At 37.6% G+C, this 25221-nt stretch overlaps 1 long non-coding RNA gene across 1 annotated transcript; it reads right to left on the minus strand.

Annotated features, from left to right (window-relative positions):
• LOC120222916 lies at positions 1-24767 on the minus strand. The gene is made up of 2 exons (XR_005526140.1): positions 24456-24767; positions 1-122 (listed from the first exon to the last, which is right to left on the minus strand). It is a non-coding gene; the product is annotated as an uncharacterized LOC120222916 (long non-coding RNA).
• Positions 24768-25221: the final 454 nt, after the last annotated feature.

Below are 25221 nucleotides of genomic sequence, written 5' to 3' on the forward strand. Positions count from 1 at the left end.
TCCTTGTTTCTCAGTTTATTGACATGACTGTTTAGTGAGGACCTGAACAAGGTCCGAAGAAAACATGTTATTGTTATTCTGGGAAGATTATTATACTGGATTATTTATCTTGCCATTTCTTCCTGTAAAAAGGAGTAAGAAAGATTTTTTAAGAGAAAAAAGATTATAATCACTAGATTCGTATTATGTAATCTGAATCACAATCCTTTGGGAGTCTTCATTTTATCAAGTCCTACCCTCACCCAGCTGCTTAATGGTTAAATAATCTCCTTTGCCTCTCACACCATCTCAGGGCAAAATCTGACTTGTTTATTTAGGCTTCCAACACAACTCCGAATAATAATAAATGCAGTTGTAAAGTAACATTAACCTTTTATACTAATTCCCACACAAGATTAAGTAGGAAGCAAGAAGTTATTAAAACAACCAGGTCTCAAAGCTTAGCAAACTTAACCCAGTGTACCAGCAGTGATACTTGCTCACTAGGCTATGTCTAGGGGATCTGAAGAGTGACTTCACAAAATAGAGACCAGCCAAGAGGTCAGAATGCTTTTGCTCCTTGGAAAAAGTAGAGATAATCTGAGAGTTGGTTTTGTTATACCTATTTATCTTAATTTCAGCATTGCATACTCATGGGGAATAGCATGAAACAAATGAAAACAACCCTCTTCAAAAGGCTTCCCTAATCACTCTGGCTGGAAATGGACCTTTTTGTTTTCCCTGCTCTCTTGTATTAGTCTTTATCATACTAGCTTAAATAGAAGTGATTTGTGTCCGTGTCTTATCTTTCATACTGAGACATATATTCATCGAAGACAGGTAACTGTGTCATATGTATTTTTCTATCACCCACACATTTAGCAAAGTTTTTTATATATAGAAGATAATAAAAGTATATGAAATTAATGTGTAAATGGATAAGTAGAAGAAGTGCTTTGGGCCCGTTCAAAAGAGTGATCATGAAATGAGAGTAAACAAGAAAAAACTAGCCTAGAATTTAACTAGAATTTAACTTTACATAAAGCCATGGAATCATTGTAAACCTACAAACATTATTACCAGGTTGGTCTCAATTCTCCACTTTACCTACCAAATATTTTATTTCTTTGACGTTTCTTTATGTATACATGGGAAATTTCTTACTGCTTTATTTTTTACTTCTTATTTTTGTGTCTTTATAAATTAGCTCTTTGAAGTTAAAAATTTCAGTGAAATTGAGCAATTGTTACTTTCTTTAAATTAGAACATAAGACTTATCATCAGGGAAATACAAATCAAAACCACACTGAGATATGACCTCACACCAGTCAGAGTGGCTAAAATGAGCAAATCAGAGGACTCTAGATGCTGGCGAAGATGTGGAGAAATGGGAACCCTCCTACACTCTTGGTGGGAATGTAAACTGGTGTAGCCCCTCTGGAAAACTATGTGGAGGTTCCTCAAAAAATTAACACTAGAACTCCCCTATGACCCAGCAATAGCACTGCTAGGAATTTACCCAAGGGATCCAGGAGTGCTGATGCACAGGGGCACATGTACCCCAATGTTCACAGCAGCACTCTCAACAATAGCCAAAACATGGAAAGAGCCCTAAGTGTCCATCAACTGACGAATAGATCAAGAAGATGTGGTTTATCTATACAATGGAATACTACATGGCAATGAGAAACAATGAAATCTGGCCATGTGTAGCAACATGGATGGAACTCGAGGGTGTTATGCTGAGCGAATTAAGTCAGGCAGAGAAGGACAGATACCATATGTTTGCACGTATAGGAGGATTAGGAGGAACTTAACAGAGGACCATGGGGGAGAAGAAAGGGAAAAATAGTTGGGGAGAGGGAGGGAGGCAAACCATGAGAGACTCTTGAATGCTGAGAACAAACTGAGGGCTGATAGGTGTGGGGGAGAGGAGAAGGGTGGTGATGGCCATGGAGGAGGGCACTTGTTGGGATGAGCACTGGGTGTTATATGGAAACCAACTTGACAAAAAACTATTTAAAAATAACAAAATAAAATAAAATTAAAAATATTTAATAAAAAAAAAAAGACTATTAGAGTTGATGAGTTTTTTTACCCTGAATTCTGCAGAGACTTTTGGCTTCCTGTCAATCTTCAGCCATCATTAACATTGATAATGCTAATTGTATTTCCTGTGGTGTCCTAGTTGACAATACATAATACAATTAATCAAAAGCAAAATGAAAGCAAATTGTGGACAGGGTAATTCTTTTCATAATGAGTGATATACATTGATAGATGATTTTTATTAATGAGGAGTTCACATTACTTAATAAATTTGGCATTCCCTTCCCTGTAAGCATCTGGTAAGGATTAGTTTCCCTGTCTTTGGAGAATTTGAGACTCAAGACTGCACAGAGATAGTACAAACAGGGCCCATTGCAGACTCCTAAATTAATATAATCTATCTCCCAGATCATTTGTCTTCCTATAGAAACCTATTAAGTGCCTCTGGTATAAAGACAGACACTCATCGATCACAAGACAAATGTGATAACAAACTTGCACCGAGGTTATGGGAAAACAGAGGGACTAAAAGAACACACAGCTCTGCTCTCTGGCTGTAAGTTGGACTCATGCACCCTCTAGAAGGATCCAGAGGCTACTCTCCTTCTTCCCCTTACATTTCACCAGCATATACAGTTTACAGAGAAAACTGTTACCAAATTGTTCTAACTGGCTTCAAATGCCACTTAAGGCTGGTATTCATTGGGGGCTACAAATACCACTGACTCTTTTAATAATCCTCTGCTCAAAATATTGAGAGAATGATGTGTCTTGTTAAGGGTATAATAAGGAATTAGGGAGACTGCCATTTTTAGAAGGATACCTTTTATTTTGTTCTTGGGACAGGAGTTTGAACAGTGCCACATGGAAGTTATGTAAAAGATGAACAGTAACTGAACAGTGGACTTTCAAAACAGAATATTGTTTCTCATAAGCATCCGAAAAATAATAAGTAAATAAAATTTGAAAAGTATCTGAAACAGCACCGTGTTATTAGAGAAGAGCCTTTACAGCTTTCATCTGGTTGTTTTGGTTCTCCTTTTTGTTTTTTTTGTTTTTTTTTTAAATCAAGAAGCTTTTCAACACAAATTGGAAACCACAATGTTTCCATTTGGAGAAGAATGCCTACTGCCTAATGCTTTTATTTATTGCATACATGTATTTGTAAAAACGGTTGAGGCAGTGATCTAATAATTCTTGTTTTGCTAGGAAACAACTTAATCTTAGACCATGTTTATCTACTCTCCCTCAAGACTGAAATGCATCATTACCCTTCTTAGTCTTTGTGGACCCAATGAAGATCCTGCAAGAAAATTTATACTGCCCTACAGCTACCACCACCAAATGAGAGAATTGCCCTTTATTTTGCAAGCTGACAAAATACTATTTCATGGAATAATAGAGTGATCTCTATTGATCTCTGAAGTAATTTTTGGATTTTAACATTGGGTTATTTTTCCTTAAGTCAATAAATGAAAAATGAAGTAACCCTCAGCCAATTCTGTATTCTGGTAATAACAGAATCTCTGTGTCTTCCACTGGCACTGCACAGGCAGTTTGCTAAGGAGGCTAACTCCCCAAGTTCTGCTGTCAGAAGAGGAGGTTATACAAGCACGGAAACAAAGCTGTACTGTCAGCCAAAATACCAGTTAAGCCTTGTTTGCTATGGCATAAATAAGTGTTCCCTTCAGATCCAGTCAATGTGAGAAAAACAAGGAAATTACAAAGGGTGGTTTAATGTTAAGAAGATAGGAAGTTAGGAGGCATGGAGAAACTTTTAATTGCTTTACAAACGTTTCCAGTAAACCATTCTAAACAGCTGGGTCTACAGAATCACCACAACGATGTTTTAGAGGAGAGTATCTGAGACTTGGAACAGAAGAAGCAAGTAGGCTGCACGATTCTCCAAGAATGTATTTAGAGAAATTACCAGAATAATGCAGATTCTGGCAAAGCACACAAGATTTCCTTCTTTTCCCTAGCAGGTCAATTTACACAAACAAGGTACTATTCTCAAAATAAGAAATTTCTTTTTAAAATGACATTTAAACTAAACACAGAGCCATAAGTAAGTCTTCAATACAGAGGGTGACATAATCTTCCTATGACTCTGGATGTAATATGTGTAGAAGCAGAAAATCCATAAATCCTGCAAACTTTTAATCTTGTTCTAAAAACTCTGTTCAGTATATCACTGAATTAAGAGAAGTGCTTTCTTACTATTTCATGGAATAATACAATTATTTTACATAAAAGCTCTTCGGTTTGTCTTATCTAGTAGAGAGTCTTTGATACTGGCATGAAAGTCTCAGATTCAGCATTTTCTTCATTCGGTCTAGAAATTCAATTCATACATATACAGATGGTTATGCACCTATCTATATGTGGTGTATGTTTATTACTTATGTATCTTTGTATGTGCCTATATCCCAGCTTATCCCACAAAAACCTTAGGTGCTAACTGTAAATACATGCAATCAATTTGCAATATAAAAAAATTAAGACTATAAGACAGGGAATGTCTAAATTAGCATAAGAGATGTAAATTGCCTAGAGGAAAGTGTTAGGAAGAACTTTTCTGCTTAAACATGCTACAAATTTCTATTTAGTTGCTGTAGCAGAGCTATAACCTTAGTTCTGAACTTCAGGAATGACAATTAAATTGTTTTCCTTACGTATAAAGATCAAAAACAAAGCACAGTGCGTTTTCAGGAGGATCACAGCTTCTGCCTAACAGCTCCTACAGCATTCTCTCATGAGCCTTTGTGTTGGGCACACTTGTGGAAGTCATAAACAGTACCCTCAAGAACAAACAGAAAAGTCATGTGTGGTCGTGTCCTGAGGAATGACAACAGCATGATGTCTCATTTCAATTTTGGGAAAACAGTTCTCCCTGACATGCTCATGGGGAGGGAAGGTAATACAGTCAATGCACATAGTGTTTGAATGGGCGGTTTGGTCCCAGGATAAAACATACTGTACCTCTAGTTAAATAGATGGACTGCATGAAACATACCTGTAGGTATTTCTAGTGTTGAAAGTGACCCTATAGAAACTAATAGCTATGACCTATTGAGCAGTTACTATAAACCACGTGCTTTGTGTATGTGTTTTCCACTTATTTGTCCTAAGATTCTTTAAAATAATTACCATTTCCATTTCTGTATTTCATAAAATGAAGACAAGGAAGCTGGAGAGAATTTAATATACCCACCAAAGGAGTGTGTATGTGTGTGTGTGTGTGTGTAACATATATATTTAAAGTTGACAAACTTAAAAGAAAAAATTAAAATCCACTAGCATAGTGGAATATTTGAACACAACTCTCTCAATAAGTGATGGATCAAATGGAGATAAACCAGTACAAATAAGGAAGATTTGAAGGGCACAACAGCTTTGCTTTGCCACAGGATTTCTCAAATTTCCCTGATGGCTCAGTACCAGACCTAGTGAATGAAAATCTCCAAGAGAGAGACTCAGAAAGTTGTATTGTTAAAAAAAAAAAAAAAAAGCCTTAGGGGCACCTGCGTGGCTCAGTTGGTTGAGCATTTGACTCTTGATTTTGGTTCAGGTCATGATCCCAGGGTTGTGGGATCATGCTCTGAGCTGAATGTGGAGACTGCTTAGGATTCTCTCTCTCTCTCTCTCTCTCTCTCTCTCTCTCCTTCCCTCCCTCCCTCTGACTCTCTTCCCTATAATCTCTAAAAACTAAAAAAAAAAATAAAATGAAAAAAAAACCCTTGCCTTAGATGATTCTTATCTTACAGGAAATTTGGTAAAACTGGTCTAATGAATACATAGAAATGCGTGAACCTAGTTCTTTTCAGGTATAAGGAATATTTACCAAAATATGAAACATTTACTATGACAATGCTTTGGCCATATAGCAAGTTAGAATAAATTCCAGAGAACTGATTTTACATGGAATTCCATCTCTGACCACAATTAAACAAAAATGAAATAAAAATTAAATTTTACATTCATGCATACACATGAGGAACAAAACAAAAGTAATTTTGGAATATGAAAATATGTTTTTAGTAACTCATGGTTTAAAGAAAAGAAAAAAATTGAAAATTCAAAAATACTTAGAATTGCACAATAAAGAAAACACTGTAACTCAAAATTTTGGAAATGTTGGTGAGTGGTTTGCAGTGGGGAATTTTTAGGTTGAAAGGGTGTCTTAGAAAAGAAGAAGAGAGTCTAAAAATTAACGAGCTAAGCATCAATCTTAAAAAGCTGGTAAAGAACAGTAGAATAAACTCAAAGAGAGTCAAAGAAGAAAAAAAATAAAGGCAGAACGAACTAGAAAACAAAGATGAGAGGACCATTAAAGCCAAAATTTGGTTTTTGAAGAGACCCAAAATATTTACAACTCTCTGAAAGTTTCATCAAGAAAATAAGACAGGAGTTTCAAAGAAACACTTTAAAATGAAAAATTACAGATACTAGAGAGATAAAAAAAAGTGCTCTGATGCCAAAAGTTTTGAAAACTTTGAAGAAATGGATATTTTCCTAGAAAAATACAGTTTATCAAAATTGACCCAAGACAAAATAGAAAATGTGAGTAGCTTTGTAATTATTGGTCATTAAACACAAATATGTATATTTGAATTCCCAGAAGGAAGATGCCATGCACAGATGGTTTTAGAGACAAACTTCTACCAAATATTCAAGGGAGATAACTCCAACCATGGCACAGGAACAGAGAGAACATTCCACAATTCATTTTATGAGGCTAAATAACATTGATGACCAAAGCAAATAAGGATAATCTGAGAAAAGACATTTACATGCCATCTTACTTATGAAGATGAATCCACTGATTTTTTTCAGTAACAAGTTATTTTTTATAATTTTATTTTATTAGTGGTATAATGTAATTATTTTATTAATGGCATAATATAATTCAAGTTATATTATTAGTGCCTACAAGCTGAGCACTGTTACATCTTTCTCATGAACTGAAAGTTTGATCATTACGTAGTGAACTTCTTTATTTCTACTAATGCGTTTTGTCTTAAATTATATTTATGTATTATAAATTAGCTTTATCAGCTTTCCTTCGATTAGCATTTTTAAGGTACATCTTTTTCTATCTTTTCCAACTTTTCTGTGCTTTTATATGACTTTTAGGTATGGTTCTTATACAGAGCATCCACCTGGATTTTTTAAATCCAATTAGACAAGGTATGTATTTTAACAGGAGAGGAATCATACATGTATTTTAGTTAATCTCTGTCAACAGTCTGGGCTCTCTCTTTGTCCTACTTTTTCTTTTTTTTCCTTTTTCTCCTTTCTTGTTTTCTTATAAAGATAAAAGACTTTTATTATCATGGAGTATTTTCCCTTCTACTGGTTTGGATGTTCCTGACTCTATTTTTATTCTTAGTAAAAACCCTTGAAATTTTACCATGCTTCCATAACAAGACTTAACAAATATTTACTCTTTTCCTGAATAGCCCCAGCTCCCATGGATGTTTAACTCCATCCACCACATATACTACCTTTTAGATTTCATGCTATTTTATTCTTTATAGTTCTTTGCTATATTTGATAGTTTTTATTCTCCAAGTTGAACATAGTTATTTTTGCTTTGTTCAATGTTTTTTTTAATATTTATTCTCATCTTTTAGTATTTTCTTGATTCACCAGTCCTTGCATCTGAGCCTTCTTTCTGGGAAATACTAGATTTTTAAAATCCATCCTTTAAATTTTTCTTGGCTGAGAATCTATTGGTAGTAAGCTCTCAGTTTTTGTTTTTCTAAAAATGTCTTTCTTTCACTCTCCTTTTTGAGTGTTTGTTTTAAGTGTTTTGTTTTGCTACTAATTCCTTTGTGTTCCACCTTCCATTTTTGCTCTTGAGAAGGAAAACCATTAGATTAATGATTTCTCCATTTTAGCCAGTCTATCTTGTCTTGCTGGCTACTCTTACAATATTTAATTTTCTCTTTGGATTTCCCTGGGAAGGTTTTGATATGGGATTTCTTTTATTCGTCACATTTTGAATTCATTAGCTTTACTCAATCTGAAGATAGGTGTGTTTTCAGTTCTAGAAAATGTTCCAATATTTACTTATTTAAAATATTTTCTCTTCATCTTCCTTTTTTATTCTCTCTTTTTGGAGTTCCAGTAGGATATATTTTAGGCATTTATCCACCATGTTTCAACTTCTTCATACTTTCTGTCTCTGTCTCTCCCAAAAAATATTTGGGAATATTTTTAGGCTCTGTCATCTAGTCTGTGATTTTTCTTTTCAGCTAAATCTGATTTACTGTAGTCATCCATCAAGTGTTAAAATTTCAATGATTTTATATTTCATCTTGGAAAGTTTTATTTGATTTTCGTAATATGACTATTTTTAAAAATAATCTCTTGCTCCTGATGGTTTTAATTCTCTATTACATGTCTTAAGCATATTAAATATGATGCTTTTATGTGTTTTGCCCAATAATTTAAATATGTGAAGTATAAAAATATCTAGTTCTTTTGAAAAACAAAATTTTAATGTTTATTTTTGAGAGAGAGTGAAAGAGAGAGAAAGAGAGAGGAAGGGGAGGGACAGAGAGAGAGGAGACACAGAATCTGAAGCAGGTTCTAGGGTCTGAACTGTCAGCACAGAGCCCCATGTGGTACTTGAACCCTCGAACTGTGAGATCATGACCTAAGCCTAAGTCAGGTGCTTAACTGACTCAGGCACCACTTTGGTGGCTTTAACAACAGAAATTTACCCAGGCGACCCTAAAAATATTTAGTTCTGATGGGGTTTTGTTGTTCTTTTGTTTGTTTTGTGATTCTTTTTTTAAACTTTTTAATGTTTACTATTTATTTTTGAGATACACATACACACACACACACACACACACACACACACACACACACACTGCGAGTGGGGGAGGAGCAGAAAGAGAGAGAGACACAGAATTCGAAGCAGGCTTCAGGCTCTGAGCTGTCAGCACAGATCTGGACATACGGCTCAAACCCACAAGCAGCAAGACCATGACTTGAGCTGAAGTAGGATGCTTAACCTACTGAGATACCCAGGTGCCCCTTGTTTTGTGATTCTTAGTCATGGTGTTATTACCTGGTATGTTTTAGAACTTTGTTTTCCACTATGTGTTATACTTATTGGAATATTATATGCGGGAATACTCTGAAGTCTGGATGGAAGAGGCATTCTTCCAGAAAGGATGTACTTCTGCATCTACTAGGCATATGGAGACATTGCATACTCTGGTACACTTTGTAATATTAAATTCAAGTTGTAGAGGACAAAGTGTATGGTATCAGGCCCCAGCCTCCATCAAGTGTTGGCCCGTGGCCATGGACTGTCAGGGGAGATATGTTGTGCCTTTCTCCAAAGCCAAGCCTGACGAGTCCTTATGGGCAGGTTTTATTTGTGGTTTTTCCTTTCCACCTCACTCTTTCCTGGAGGATATAGTCCTTCCTAGGTCTCTGCTCTGTACTGTGGGCCTCCAACTTGACCCCAGCATGCATGCATGTAAGGCCTTGTTCTAGTTCCCTGTGTGACCATTAATCTGCAGATCCAGCCATTTTCTACTCCTCCTTGGGGCTGCATGGCCTCAAGGTTTTATTACCTCTCTCATCCTATGCTCTTCCTTCACATTCCTGCCTCGGAGGATTTTTCTTACTTTCTTGCAAATTCCTCTAAGACTTGTGAAGGATGTTTACACAATATTTTATGCAGCATATCAGTGTTTGGCAGGTTTTCAAGATCTCTAGTCCATCCTAATGCTGAAAATAGAAGCTCAGGTACATTTCCTTAATGGTACCTAAGGAGGTCTTTCTTTTTTTTTTTTTTTACAAATAGTTTATTGTCAAATTAGTTTCCACATAACACCCAGTGCTCATCCCCACAAGTGTCCTCCTCCATGCCCATCCCTCCTCCCCCCCCATATCCATCAGTCCTCAGTTTTTGTCAGCATTCAAGAGTCTCTCATGGTTTGCCTCTCTCCCTTTCCCCCACCATTTCCCCCCTTCTTCTCCCCCTTGGTCCTCTGTTAAGTTCCTCCTAATCCTCCTATACGTGCACACATATGATATTTGTCCTTCTCTGCCTGACTTATTTCGCTCAGCATAACACCCTCAAGGTCCATCCATGTTGCTACACATGGCCAGATTTCATTGTTTCTCATTGCCATGTAGTATTCCATGGTATAGATAAACCACATCTTCTTGAACCATTCATCTGTTGATGGACACTTAGGCTCTTTCCATGTTTTAGCTATTGTGGAGAGTGCTGCTATGAACATTGGGGTACATGTGCTCCTAAGGAGGTCTTTCAAGTCTGGACTTGATAACTATAAGATTGATTAGGAATTATAAAGAGTTTTCTAAATGTTTAGCTTAAACATAGGTATATGTACAAATAATTTTTAAAATGTGCAGATAAAGCTAGAGAGTAATCCCATAGTGCTGTGGTAGTGGTGAATTCTTTCTCATGAGAGGCTGAAAGAGTCTGTAGTTGTCATGATGAGGCTGTAGCACCTACTGCGTTTTCCTTTTTAATAATGCCAATCCACACTAGTGGACAGCTTAGTCTGAGGACTTGCAGTCTTTCTCTGTCTGTAATGGGCCTGATTTCAGTCCCCAGTGATTAGAGATCAAAGCTCTAGCTAGTCTGTTCTTTGTGTTACTTCACACACTGTGCATGTGCTCCAAGTGAACTAATTTGCTACTGCCTCACACTCGTGGTTCACTTAATTTGAAATACTTTCCATGTATTTTATAGTGATAAGACATCTAAGGGCTTCTCGAGTTTTGCTAGGAAAGAAACAAAACCATGCTCTGGCCCTGGGACAATGTAATAAGGATGCGGTGGGTAAATTTGGGTTAAAAGCCAATGCTTTTGCTCTATGTACACTTCTTTCTCTGTCTGAAAAATATGGCATCTGTATTAGTTAGGATACAGGTTAGGTGCTGTGATTGGAAGACCTTTGGGTAGTGTCAGCTGGAATCACATGCCAGCTAGCACTCAAGATTCTACTACTAAGGGAGGAGGAGAACGGATATCAGGAACAACTAAGTCTCTATGGAGAGCAATTACATGAGTTCATGCTAGATGCACAGGTTGTGGACAGACCATGAAGAATCCAAACTTAAGTACTTTAGCCTTAGTCTGATATGTAAGGGGAAACCATCGAGAGGTTTAAGTAAGGCAATAGGATCTTCACATCATGTGAAAATATAAAGTACAACCACCTTTCAGAAAAGCCGGAGATAAGAGTAATACCAAAAACAATTTGAAACTATCAGAACTACATTCCAGTTAGTGTTTACTACTCACATATTGTCTTTCTACAATGCATGTATCATTTCTGCACCAAAACAGGCTTGTTTTGGGGGCACCTGCATGGCTCAGTCAGTTGAGGATCCAAGTTCAGCTTAGGTCATGATCTCACAGCTCATGAGTTTGAGCCCCACATATGGCTCTGTGCTGACAGCTCAAAGCCTGGAGCCTGCTTCAGATTTTGTAACTCCCTCTCTCTCCCTGCCCCTCCCCTGCTCATAATCTGTCTCTCTCAAAAATAAACATTAAAAAACACTTTTTTTAAAATAAAAAACAAAACAGGCTTGTTTTTAATATAAACATAAAAATTACCAAAACTTTTAGTGTGGGAAATACATATTTTTAGAGCATTTAGTGAGTGGGAAGAAAAAGCCTTTGGTGACATACTTTGCTTTCCATTATCTGTCTGTTAAAATCTCTTAAAAGGGAATACCTCACATTTACCACAGAATGATAGCTTACATTCAATTTAATACTCATCTTTTTCCTTAATGTTCCCTTGAGTCATTTCTCAAACAATAAAATTAGTTAATTGGGTTGACACAGGAAATTTCAAATGCACATTCCTCTTTGCAAATAGGCAAATTGTTATTCATTAGCTCTTCAATTCCCTAGAAGTAGACTTTGACCTAAGCACAAGGTGTTGTTATTGAAAATTTTAAAAGAAAGTAAAAATTGTGAGTTTCTCTTAAAAACAATTTTTGGTACTTTTACACAGGCTTTTTACAAAAAGATTTTAAAGGACTTTGCTGGTGTTTTGACAAAGTGTCACTTCACTTATTTAATGACAAGGAAATTAGGATGTAGGTTGGATGTATATAACATTCAACATGACTGAGTTAGCTATTTTCCTGTCTGCTTTGATTTTGTTTTTAATAAATATTAGCCCATTAGTGACACAGCCGTCACTAGACTTTGTCATCGATTAACTGAAATAATAAAATCAAATTACATGGCTTGATTTCCACGTGGACCAGACTGGCTGGGCACAATTCCATTTGTTGGAAAGGGAATGATCATCTGGTCATGTCCTTCTGTAATAATTGGCATAGCTTTCTGAAGGATTCATACCCAACAAATTTTGTTTCTTGCTACAACTGAGTGATGAGCCATTGAGCCTGCAAATAATTTAATTCCATTCCTTCAACGTTCAGATCTAGCCAACCATTTCTCAAACTGTGAGGCTGTGAGCACTCAGCATTCTTCTCTTACTTAACATCTGATTTCTTTCCACTCTACTTCCATGTCATCACATTATTCTTTATCCTTTATTTCCAGGCATTGTGCTCTTGCCCTCTTCCAAACAGATTCAGTTTTTTGAAAGTGAAAAAATCAAACAAACCATAACTTAGCTTAAGAATCTGTATATTAGGAAAGAAGGATCCATTGCACTGTTAACAGTAAGAAAATCTAAACCATTTGGATGTTGTTGTTTAGTGATATGAAGCAATGCACCAAGAATGTTAGAAAATCCATTTAAGGACTGAAATATTTTGAAAAATTGAATAAAATTAGATGCAAAGCTAACTAAAGGGTTTACACTGAAGCTGATAAGTTCCTTAAAAAGATTGTGAATGGAGGCTTTATGAGGACGAATGATTGCTTTTATTCTGTGAAACAATGATGAATTTAGGCCACCATGAATTCATGCTTCTAGTGCCACCTGGGCTGTCTATGGTACCTGGCCATCCTTTCAGGCCTGCCTTGGAGACCATTTGTGCTCTCTTAGTGGTAAGAGCTCTTCCAGATCTTCTCTGATCTCAAGCCTGGCTCCCACCTTCTGCTCCAGGTTTTGGTAATTCACACTCCCTCTGGCTTTTCTGACCAGATGAAAGCCATCAGCTCTGAACTCTTCCCATCCTGCTGCTTCTGACTGCATCTGCCTCCTCTTCCCTGCTCTTGTAGGGTCACAGGATCCCAGTGCAGCCCTACGAGGCTCTGGAATAACCCCTGCTTTAAGTCACAGTCTCAAGCAACAGTGCACAAAGGTAAATGGGTTGTTCATCCCACTCTGACTTTATGGCTAGTTTTACTAATTGAGCTTCTGCTTTGTTCTTTTGATCCACAATGGACATTGTCTTAGTGATCATTTTTACTCCTCAATTACTAAAGTTCTGTCTAAATCACCATCCCATTATTAAACTTTGTCATTTCCTTCTAGACGCCCCAGTGCTACAAGCATATTGCCATTTAGCACCTTCCTTAGACTCTCCACTAGTGTTCTCTAGGTACCTGAACTCCAACATTCTCTCCCTCGCTACCTCTCTGATAGGACCATCACCTTTTTCTTATCATCATAAGCTGGGTACTATGCTCTACTGTCCTCTGTAGACTTTCTTCCTCTACTTGTATTTGATTTTGACCCCAGAGTCCCGCCATATCCCGATCATTATGTCCAATCTCCAATCTCTTGATTTGGCCAAGTATCACCAAGGTGATAAGCTCTGTTATGAAACATTCATTTTATAAGCTTATTCTCTTTCCTTGTCATAGGAAAAGGTACTTTCACATCTTTCCAAGGACAACTTTTAGAATCCTTGAAACCTGTGCTTTTAGTCCTCTCCAGTTCTACCTTTTTTAGCTTATTCATGGTTTTGATCTCTCAGTTATTAACTCTCTCACTTATACTTTTTCTGTGCAGTCTCTCAACTGTGCCTTCAAACATGCATGGTTTCTCAGGCTTGAGAGAAAATAATGTCTCTTGATCCTCCCGATAGCACTTGACTACTGCCCGTTTTCTCCTTCCTTATAAAAATAAACTTGTAGAAAAAAATGGTCTACAGTAGCTACCAGTTGATTCTACTTTTATTTTTAAATGTTTTTTATCTATTATTTTGTTTTTCTTTTTTTGTTTTCATCTAGTTTTGAGAGAGACAGAGAGACAGAGCATGAGCAGGGGAGGGTTAGAGAGAGAGAGGGAGACATAGAAACCGAAGCAGCTCCAGGCTCTGAGCCATAAGCATGGAGCCCTATTCAGGGCTTGAGCTCACAAACTGCTAGATCATGACCTGAGCCCAAGTTGGATGCTTAACTGACTAAGCCACCCAAGTGTCCCTACCAACTGATTCTTTAAATCTTAGATTGTGGCCTAGTCTTCTTTCCTATCCACATTGCTGAAGTGTTTGGTGTCCTAATCAATAAATTTGGTGAAATACTATCAGTTCTCATTATTTTTTATCTCACTGCAACAGTAACTGTCAACATTTGTTGAGTAGCTATTGTGTGCTAAACAATATTCAAGTTTAACGAACATTTGCAGGGTATTTTTCTCCCGAATCGTCTTCACCATCTTAGGAATAACTGAATATTTTTAATGTGAAATTCTTCATGAAAATGGGTCCAATAAGCGATTAAAATTTGGCTCTAGCTTCTGCTCTGCGCTTTTCCCTGTCTGCTACTCTGTACATTGGGAATCCAGTTCTGTGACACTTAAGGAGGTTTCCTGTTCGACATCATATACTCATTTGCAGATGTAATTTTTCTAATAATCAGTGTAGAGCAGTTAAAGGCACCATTATAAACCACAGCAAGATATGAACAGACCTTTGTATGTCCCAATTACAGAGGCCCCTGTTATATGTGAAGCTTAGAGTCTCACTTATGATAGGTTCTTCTTCTTTCTAGTGTGAAATGAAAATGTACTTAGCCAGAAGGTTTTCTTTTCAGGACTTCATATATTATTGATGTTTAATGAAAATGAAACAAAAAATAATCTTATCAACAAGGGCATCTTTATATTGAATTGCTTGTATCTCCGTAGAATTTCATATTTCTCTTGCTTTACCACCAACCCCCCCTCACGCATGCACACTCACAATGCACAGAAATGAAACATTCTAAACATTTTGTATAGAAGCGGCTAAAGGATAAAACATCTAAAGATATATTTTCAGATGGAAAAAACTGCATATTCTAAACCTAATACCTGCCAAAGCTACCTTTATGCAAAGTAGCATATTTCAAGGTACTATGTTTTACCTATAAATGACTGCATTTCTGTTTGTTTGTTTTTTCCCCTTATAATTTTAAGGTATGCCTCTGTGATACTGTATTAAAGTAGGGGGAAAATATTAGTTGATGATTCTGCTTCACGTCCTTGCAAGAATAAGAGATAAAGTAAATAACCAAATAAGTTGTGAATTAAGAGAGGATCTACATGAGAAATGCTGTATGTCCATCCAAGGCCTTGTTTGTGCTCAGATCAAACCATTTCCTGCTCAGCTCTGTGTCACAGATATGGAGGCAGCTAAAGCTCCTGTCTGCTGGCCGACAGATGTGCTCGGGCAAGGGGAAGGAAGAAGCCGGACTATTTTCCCACCCTCCCCACTCTACTGAGTACAGGTCGGATGGATACCACTTTCATCTCACGGTTCCAGTGCCCACTGGACAGGCTCCAACGGACCCAGTGTCCTCTGGACAGCCCAGCCCCTGGTCTCTGGGGCTTCCCTTTGTTGCTTCAACCCTGGGGTGAGAGTGGCTTCCTGAGATTAACTCCTGGGTTGCCTCATGCTCCCTTTTGGTCTTATCTTCTTTGTAACCAATTCCCTATATTTAATTTTATCTGTTCAAAATACTCAAGTTGGTTTCTGTCTTCCTGGTTGGATCACAACAGACACATGCTGGTTATTTAGAAAAACCCAAATAATCCAATGACTCCCTGTTTCTTCCAGATGTATTTTTTATGGACAGAGGGGGAAAAATCTAAGTGTACCACTTTAAAAAATGCCAACAACATTTGTTTAATCTTTTGAATTTGGAATTAAAATCACCTCCAAACATTTCCACTTTTTCATTCATGGTTTAGTGTTTCTGTATTGCTGTTTCTTAATGCCAACTCTGTAACACGGAAATTTTATACCAGCTTTTTTACTATTCTTCAGGAGGCACAAAAGTTGACATTGCATTTTTCCAGTGTTTCAACTCATTGTCACGCTTTTACTCATGGACATCATCTTTGGTTCAAGCTTCCCCTTCTCATTTTGCCAACATGTCCTCCATTCATAAGTCAGACTCAAAGCAAAACTGTTTGGACTACATTAGGCTTTGTGTAATTCATTCAAGTCAGGGCACACTTTTGATTCAATAAGTGAACCATTGCTGTCAGGTGCTCAACAATATTTATATGGTGCCCACAGTCTACAACCTTCAATATATATATTATGGGCAGATAAACATCAAGGAGTACATGTGACCCCTACCTGGTGACGGGGGAAGAAATGCCATTTGGCCTTCAAGGGACAAGGATACAGAAAGATATGAGTAATAACTATTGAAGAAAATGTAGTCATATGGAAAGATTTACAATTAAATGCTGTGTGGGAACATTCCATCCTGAGATGAGTACACAAACAGACTAGATTATAACCAGGTAAGAATAATGAAGAAATAATTTATGTGAAATGTAAGCCGTGAGCAGAAAAAAGGGACCAGGCAGCTTTAGTGGAAATGGAGGGGTAAAATGGCATTTCCAGGTAGGGAAGAAGCATACAGAGTTTTAAAGTTACATGAAGGAAAATGCACATGGACTCACTAGCAAGAAGCAGGAGGAGAGAATCAATTATGAAGCAGAGCAGGAAGACACGAGGAAACAGATAATTAGTGCCAAGTTCTGAACAAAAGCAAGGAAGAAATTTGATTTGGAAGACAAGAGGATTCTGAAGGTGAAGATAAAGAACTTTCTTTAGGGCTTTGGGGAAATGTCTCTAATATTTGAGAACAGAATAGAAACCTATGTATAGAAGCCTGTTTATATTGAGCCTGCTTAGATGCTTGGAGTTTAAGTGATTTGTACAAGTTCAAATGGCCTCCATAAATGCTGAAAGCTAGGTCTCCAGACTGGAGACCCATGTTTCTCTTGTCATGTCATTTTTTTTGGCTTTTTTTTTTTTTTTTTTTTTACAAAGCACTGCTTGGTGCTACTAGCAGACAAAATATTGGGCTGTATAGATAACTGCTTCGGTACAAAATGGCGTATTTTCAAAGAGAGGGTTACCAGAGGGGCAAGGGTAGGTGGGAATGGGTAAAATAGGTTATGGGAATTAAGGAGTTTATTTGTTGTGATGAGCAGTTGGTGATTAAAATAAAAACTTTATAAAGGGCATCTTTTTTGGTTTGTCTTTGTGACAAAGTCCTTCATTTTCTTTCCCCCTGTCCTAAGACAAGGACTCTTTAATGTTTGTCTCGTATATATCCACCCATTACCCTGGTAATAGAAAATATTTATATAACACAGATTTAATAATGATATCCCTGTGTTTAAAATCCATGAGTACTTCTCCACTACCTGCAGGATAGGTCTATTCCTATAATACGGCATACAGGTAGGGTTGCCAGATTTAGCAAATAAAACCCCAGGATTCACAGTTACCTTTGAATTTTAAACAACAGAATTTTTAAAAATTATAAGTATATTATATCCAATATTTGGGACATACTTATATTTCAAAATTGTTTTGCTAAAATTTAAATTTAACTGAGTTTCCTGTATTTTATCTATCAATCCTATAAATGGGGCCTGACCCCATCTTTCTTAGGCTCTTCTTACACTATGCCCTCCCCGCCCCTAGTGCCCAACATTCCAGTTCTCTCCAGAACCCGCAGGTGTTACCTGCCACCTCACATTCTGCTCTTTGCCTGAACTAGAGTTCCTGTACTTCAATCAAGACCTGGAGGATTGTGGAACTCCAGGTGGGAGAAATATAATCAAGTCTAACCTGCCATTGCTCTTGGAAACATTGACTCCTGCCAGTGGGGCAAAGGGTGCTGGCTATCAGATGCAGCTATGCTGTTGGGGGGCAGCAGGGGATGTTCCAGAGCTGATCCTTTCAGCCTGAGGGGGTTCTTTTTGTTTCTAAGTAACCAAGTCTTGCTTGCTCCTAAAATAACCCCCCTTACAGCTTTATGAGTCCATGACTCGGGGACTCCCTCAAAGAGTCCAGTCCTTCCTGAGGCTGCTCATCCCCCTCTCCAGACTGGCAGTCCCCACCATGATTCCTTCCTGTTTCATACCGCTCATCTCTAGATACTTCTAGACACATGTTTACAGGTGTCCAGCTTCTCTCCACACCAGACAGAGCTCTCCAACAAAGCTGCTTCCATAAATTATGCCTCAAATAATGTTTGTGCCAAGCTGATTTCCTTCACTGTATAATAGTGTCTATGTTGTAACCCCAGGAAACCTGACCCTTGGATAAACTACTTTTGAACTAAAACTCTGCATATTGTGTTGAAATTCTTTGAACTTAGACATGTAAACTCTAAGCCAAGAATCAAGTATATTTTCTATCATGGTATGAGGAATATGAATAATGAGCTTAATCAAGTTACTATCTGTGAGAATATGCTGACCTAGAATTTACAATAATCCCCTCATCCAAGGAAGAGCTCATTCTTGACAACAAAGGGAGCGTTTCTCTACTCTTAGAGATGGCTTATAAAAGATGATGAGAGTGTGAGTCTCTAGCAGGATTTCTCTGGATAAATAAGAAAATGTTACTGAGTTTTTATGAGTGTACCATTAGACATGTTGGGATTTGCAAAAAAAAAAAAAAAAATTCTGCATGTGTGATGTGTACTTAGATCCTTCCTTCCTCAGGCAATGAACTGCATGGTAACCATGATAGCCCTCTTTCCCTTTACATGGAAGTCTCCACAGAAAAGCATCATAAAAGTCTTCCTTTTTGACTTTAGAAAATATTTCAACATCAAAGTAATTATCAAGAGGCTGAGGAAGTTGCAGCCCTGGTCAAGCTGTTCTCTCCTGAAGCAGAGGCACAGAGGAGAATGTGAATAGAAGCTGATTAAAGCAAGTAGGCCAGGCTGTAGGCAGAAGAGAAGGTAGCACACTGCATGTGATACAAAGTGAATTATCTTAAGCCATGTCTGTGTACCAGTACTGAGTAGCTCTGTAAAGAACTACATTCTGTAGAAGTACTTTGGAGCTCCCATGATGAAATATAGCTGTCTATTGATCTACATCCTTGAGATTTAAACTTTATAGGTTTATAAATGAAATAATAATAATATAAAACAACTGTGTGTAAGGACAGCCACAGCAGTCACACTAATTAGCACTGGTATTATATAAAACTCCTTAGAGAAATCTAGATTTGATGTTAAAATAAAAGGAAAACCTCATTTTGGGAAAAGGAGGACAATGGACTCATGAAAATGTTCCTCGTGCCCTTTTAGCATTTTCTTCCTCATTCTGTACATGAAATAACTGAATACATTTCCTGGAGTTTATCAAACTGCTTCCCACAACTTGCAAAAATTAAGGGATATTATTGGATTAAAAACAAGCAAACATGTACTCATTCTGTCAAACAGCCGTGATGTGCCATCTTCAGAAAATAGGCTGTGCGCATATTCATTGATTTATTTCAAAACTTCTCCCAGTCAAAGGGTCCTTGGGGGTTTAATAACTTCCTGCTATAGACAGTAGCAGATCTATTAGGCGGAACTGGTGAAATAGAGCCATTAACATATAAACCCAATGTCTTATTGAAAATACATTTTAAAGTTGGTGACAGGACCTAAAAATCATCATTTAATACCATTATTTTCAACAGCTTTTTCATTTGACATGGATGCTTTGGTGATTTAGTGCCACGACTACAAAATGTCAGGAAGATTTATTGACATGAAGCAGATCAATTCATATTAGAAAATAGGAACAAGAACTAGAACATCCCTTTTCTGATTGAAAATGTTCACCTATTCTAAGCAGATTGAAGTAATATCTAATCAGCATCCTCAATATTAATTTTAGAATTACTTTTTATTAAATTATAATCTAAATTAAATAGCAATTATGTCTACAAGTCATGGGAGAGAACGAAAGCTATTGTATCCATGGGCAGCAATAGTTTTCAGTTTCATCAAGGTCAAGTAATAGTTCTATCAATTACCATGTAAGAAGTAGATTTCTCAGTGAATCCTGAATCCTTTTAGAGAAAGAAATACCAGTTTATTGAACCATATCAAACACAGTCACAATGAATCCCTCCTACCATGTTAATGGTTGCTTCCATGGAAACAAAGCTTACAAAAATAGCTAATATTCTGTTGTGCTTAAGAAATTTAGCTTACGTGTTTGTTCCAGCACAATGACTGTAATTGGCTATGGGAGTTATGAGTGGGTTTAATATTACTCCTAAGCAAGTGTGATAAGTGTGCTGGTAGAGGTATGCATAGAGCACACAGAGCACAGAGGGAGTCAGCTAGCTCAGGCAATCCAGGAAGGTTTCACGAGATGTCTTGGAGAACAAGGAAGAGTTCGCTGAAGCATGAAAGAGCTATCCAGGAAGAGGAAATAAAGAGGGGTAAGAAACAGTAGGGAAAGAAGAATCAGGTTTTAGGCATCACTGATTGCCCCACTGAGAATCTTTGCCTGGAAGGCAATGAGGGTCTGTAGAGTACATTAGTTACTTCTACATTCCTGGCATCCATTTTTTATGAAGGTAATTGCACCTCAACTTTCCTTGGATAACCGTACCAATTACTTATAGTATCTGAGCATTTAATTCTAGACCAGGAACATATTGAAGAGACTTGCCAGGCAGTATGTATGTGAAGAATGAACAATCCACAGTACCTGCCTTCAAAGAGTACGTAGTCTAGTAGCAGATATGAGAAATATAACTATCGTGAAGTCATAGTGAAAAAATGTTATTATAGACATATGTACAAGATATTATAGAAATACGAGGAAGAATCTGAAAATGATACCATCTAATTGGAAGGGACTTAAGAGGACAAGGAAAGGCTTTCAGGAAAATCTGAGCCAGGAGCCATGTCCAAAGGACAAATTTGAGGGATGGTGGAAGGTGGTGGGGGCAGGATGGAGATAGGATGAAATCCCTGTGAGTTCCCTTTCTTTAATTGTTAAGAAACAGCCTGTGTTTTAGTATGGATGGAATAAGGGGTTGGTGTGAGGATATGGATAACATTATGTGAGTACTAGAGGCGTTTATGGAGCTTTATTCCCTGGGGGTCAAGCAACTGAATACAATAAACAGCTGGCATCAAATGTAGGTCTTAACTCCAAATCTTAAGGGAATATTTATCATACCAGTAGAGTAGGGAAGGACAAAGCTCAGAGAGGGAAACATTGTGGAGAGTTCACTGCAGTAGAAAATTCTAGGTACTGTGTTGCCAGCACAGGGCAAGCAATTATTGAAATAATTTCCCTTTCCTATTCTCTGCATCCACAAAGTGATCCATTGTCTTGAAGAAACTAAAAAAGGCAAAGTACTCAGATATTCAATAATTCATTTGGCCTTATTCACTTAGTATATTTGTACATTGGTTTTGTTTGGATATACAAGATGTGGATTGGACCCATTCACACCATTGATTTGGGTGTGACTTTTTGGTGACTGACAGTCTGAGTTTCCTTGTTTTTCTTCTTTTAAAGTCTTTTAAGTCTCTCAACCTAACAACTATTATTTCTATGTTCTGAGGCTTTCCAACAAATCTGAGAGGTTCAGAATCCCACAAAATGGATTGCAGTTTTTCAGGCAATAATGCTTCTTTCAGAACATGGCAGAAATCTTCCAGGCAGTAAAGGTGAAGGTAGAAGAGGCAGTCTGTGGTGGATTTGCAGGTTCAGAAGTAAGAGAGAAAATTAAAGGCACCCCCAGGGCCAGGTGTAGGAGATGCACTTTACTTGCTTTCATCCCAGATATGTCTTTAACTTGTGTTTTATTCTTGAATCTTCGGTTTGAAATGCAAATGTCATCTGGGAATCGAGAGAGACATCTAGAAAAGGTTGTTTGAAACCCTTAGTATGCCTAGATATGTTTAAATTCTCCCCACAATTTATGTTTATCTATGGGGGCTCATATTTTTAAGGAATTGGCTGCCTCAGACTCCTCTGTCTCCAGGAGAAGCCCACACACATAAGGGATTTTGTGAGCTCAATGGACTCTACAGTTCAGTAGAGTGTGAACTGTGCTATAGTCCAGATAGCACAGAGAACAGTCTTTTGCCCTTCCCTTGACTTTAATCTCTCTCTCTCCATTTCTCCCTTCTCTCGCTTCCTTCTTTGGAACCACATAAAACCATCGCTTTGTCTAATGTACAGCCCTTTAGCATTCAATTTTTGAAGAATTCACTCCCTTCCACAATCATTTGCTACCAAACGTAGTGTTCCAAGAGGAATTTGGTGACAATGTTTTTCTCCTTACAATAGGAGTTGTATTTACCCTCCAGGTGACTTTCTTTCCCATACTCAGGGTTTATTATTGCATATCTTTCCCTAACCCTTCACTTTTCTCATATTTCCATTGGGAAAAACAGAAACCAACACCAGAAAGACTCCCTTATGTTCCAACGATGAGTTTTACAAGTTTAGCTGTGTTGGCACTGATCTTTGCCTTCTCTCTTCTTGTTATGATTAGGAAGTTTCTCTTTGCTCACAAAAACTAAAAGTTACCATGTTTTCTGCATACATCCTCCTTTGCTTTCTTAAACTTTTTATGTTTATTCTTTTCTTCAGTACCACTGACTTCTCTCGGTCAACTCGATCTTTCCCATCACGTATATACATTTTCTTGTATCTCCCATTGTATTTTTTTAACTTCATTTGTTTATTTTGAGAGAGAGACAGAGCACACAGGTGGAAAAGGGGCAGAGAGAGGGAGATAGAGAGAGAATCTCAAGCAGACTCCACACCATCAGCACAAAGCCCAATGTGGGGCTCACACTCACGAACTGTGAGATCATGACCTGTGGTGAAGTCAAGAGCTGAATGCTCAACTGACTGAGCCACCCAGGTGCCCATGGTATCTCCCACTAAAAAAACTTTTTTTTAATGTTTCTATTTTTGAGAGAGAGACAGAGTACAAGTGGGGGAAAGGCAGAGAAACATGGAGACAGACTGGAGCAGGCTCCAGCCTCTGAGCCATCAGCATAGAGCCCAACGCTGGGCTCAAACCCACGAACTGTGAGATCATGACCTGAGCCAAACTTGGCTCCTTAACTGATTTAGCTACCCAGGAGCCCCTAGTATGTCTGATTTTAAACAAAATTGTAAGCTAACTTATGTTCTTCCCTAGCTGCCACCCCAGTCACTATTCCTTTTTACAGAAAATTTGTAAAAGCCTTATTTATGCTGTCTCCATTCCCCATTTTCAAATAACTTTTCCATTCATTACAACCCACCTTTCCCCTTTATCCTACCACTGAAAAAAATATGTCAAAGGCATCAATGATCTCCAGTTGTAAGATCCAGTGGACACTTTTCTCTCCTCCTCTTTTTTGACTTACTTAGCAGCATCTAACAAGATGACCACCTCCTTCTTTCTGTACAACGTGTCTTACCTTGGTCTGACTCCATGTTTGCCTGATTTACTTCTTAGCACCCATCCTTCTCTTTTTTAGTCTCCTTGACTGACTCATTTTCCTCTGTCTATCCTCTAAAAAAAAAAAAAAAAAAGGATTCTCCAGAGCTTAGTCTAAGCCCTCTTTTCTACTCTCTTCCCATATAATATCACCTAATTCTGTTGCTATAAACACTAAGGATTCCCAAATTCTTTCTTCCACTTCCAAATCTCCAAATTCCCCTCTCTGCTCCAGACTCAAAGAGCAAAATTTTTATTTGATACTGTCAGTTAGGTATCTTTCAGGAAACATGGTTAATATGTCTAAAAAGAGAAATTTTGATTTTCCACTAAAATCAATCCTAGCTCCATACAAATTAAATGGTATCACTTTCTTCTCAGCTGCCTGAAGACAGAAACCTGTGAATTATTCCAGATTAGTCTGTCTCTCATTCTTCACAAAATGTCTCTTGGCACATTTTATTAATTTTACCTCTAATACAATGAAAATCCACTCATTATCCATCTCTACTGCCACCCCATCCAAGCCAGCATCACTTTGTGCCTGGTGAAACCTCACGAAGTCCCAACTAGTCTCTTTCTTCTCATCATTTTTCAGTTTAGTTTTAGTATCCACAGTGATCTTTTAAATACAAATTTGATTAGGCAATGGCTCCCTATTTTTTCTCAAAGCTTGGTCTTGGCTTATAAGTCATGACTACTTCATTTGCAACTACAACTTGTTAACTGCCATTCACTCAGTATGATCCATCCCCATGCTAGCCCTTTCTTACCTTCTTAAGTACATTAATTTTCTCCAGTCTTACAGCCTTTGCACATGCTGGTTCTTCCACTTGAAATAGCCATTCCATGGTTCATTGCATTTTTGTTTTTTTTTTTCCTTCAGGTCATCTGAATGGTATCTGAATGGTATCTCCTAGTCATCTTAGGCTCCCATTCCCATTTGCTACCACTGCCTTCTCTTCAATTTCTCTACAACTTCTAGTTGGTTTTCTGACTTGTCTTTCCCATGAGACTATCAGTTTGCAGAGCCTTTAAAATTGGATGCCTAGGAGCACCTGGGTGGCTCAGTAAGTTAAGTGTCTGATCAGATCAAATCATGATGTCATGGTTCCTGAGTTCCAGCCTCACAAAGGCTCTGTGCTCAGAGCCTGGAGCCTGCCACATTCAGATTCTGTGTCTCCCTCTCTCTCCGCCCCTCCCCCTCTCACACTCTATCTCTCTCTCTCTGAAAATAAATAAATAAATAAATAAACATTAAAATAAAATAAAATAAAATAAAAATTGAATGCCTAGATCCCACTCAAGATATTTTGGCTTGTGTAATCTGAGGTGAAGTCTGTAGTTGAGATTTTTAATAACTACCTTGGCAATTTTAATGGTCAGCCAATATTGAGAACCACTGCTCTGGATCCCAGTCAACAGCATCAGTATCACCTGCAAACTTGTTAGAACTGCAACTCCATAGGTCCTACCATGAAATTACCAAATTAGAATCTGTCCAGATGATTGTGATGCATGCCGAAGTTTAAGAACTGC

This window comes from Hyaena hyaena, unplaced genomic scaffold (genome assembly GCF_003009895.1).
Source record: "Hyaena hyaena isolate Hyena2069 unplaced genomic scaffold, ASM300989v1 scaffold_927, whole genome shotgun sequence".
In the NCBI taxonomy this organism is placed as follows: Eukaryota; Metazoa; Chordata; class Mammalia; order Carnivora; family Hyaenidae; genus Hyaena; species Hyaena hyaena.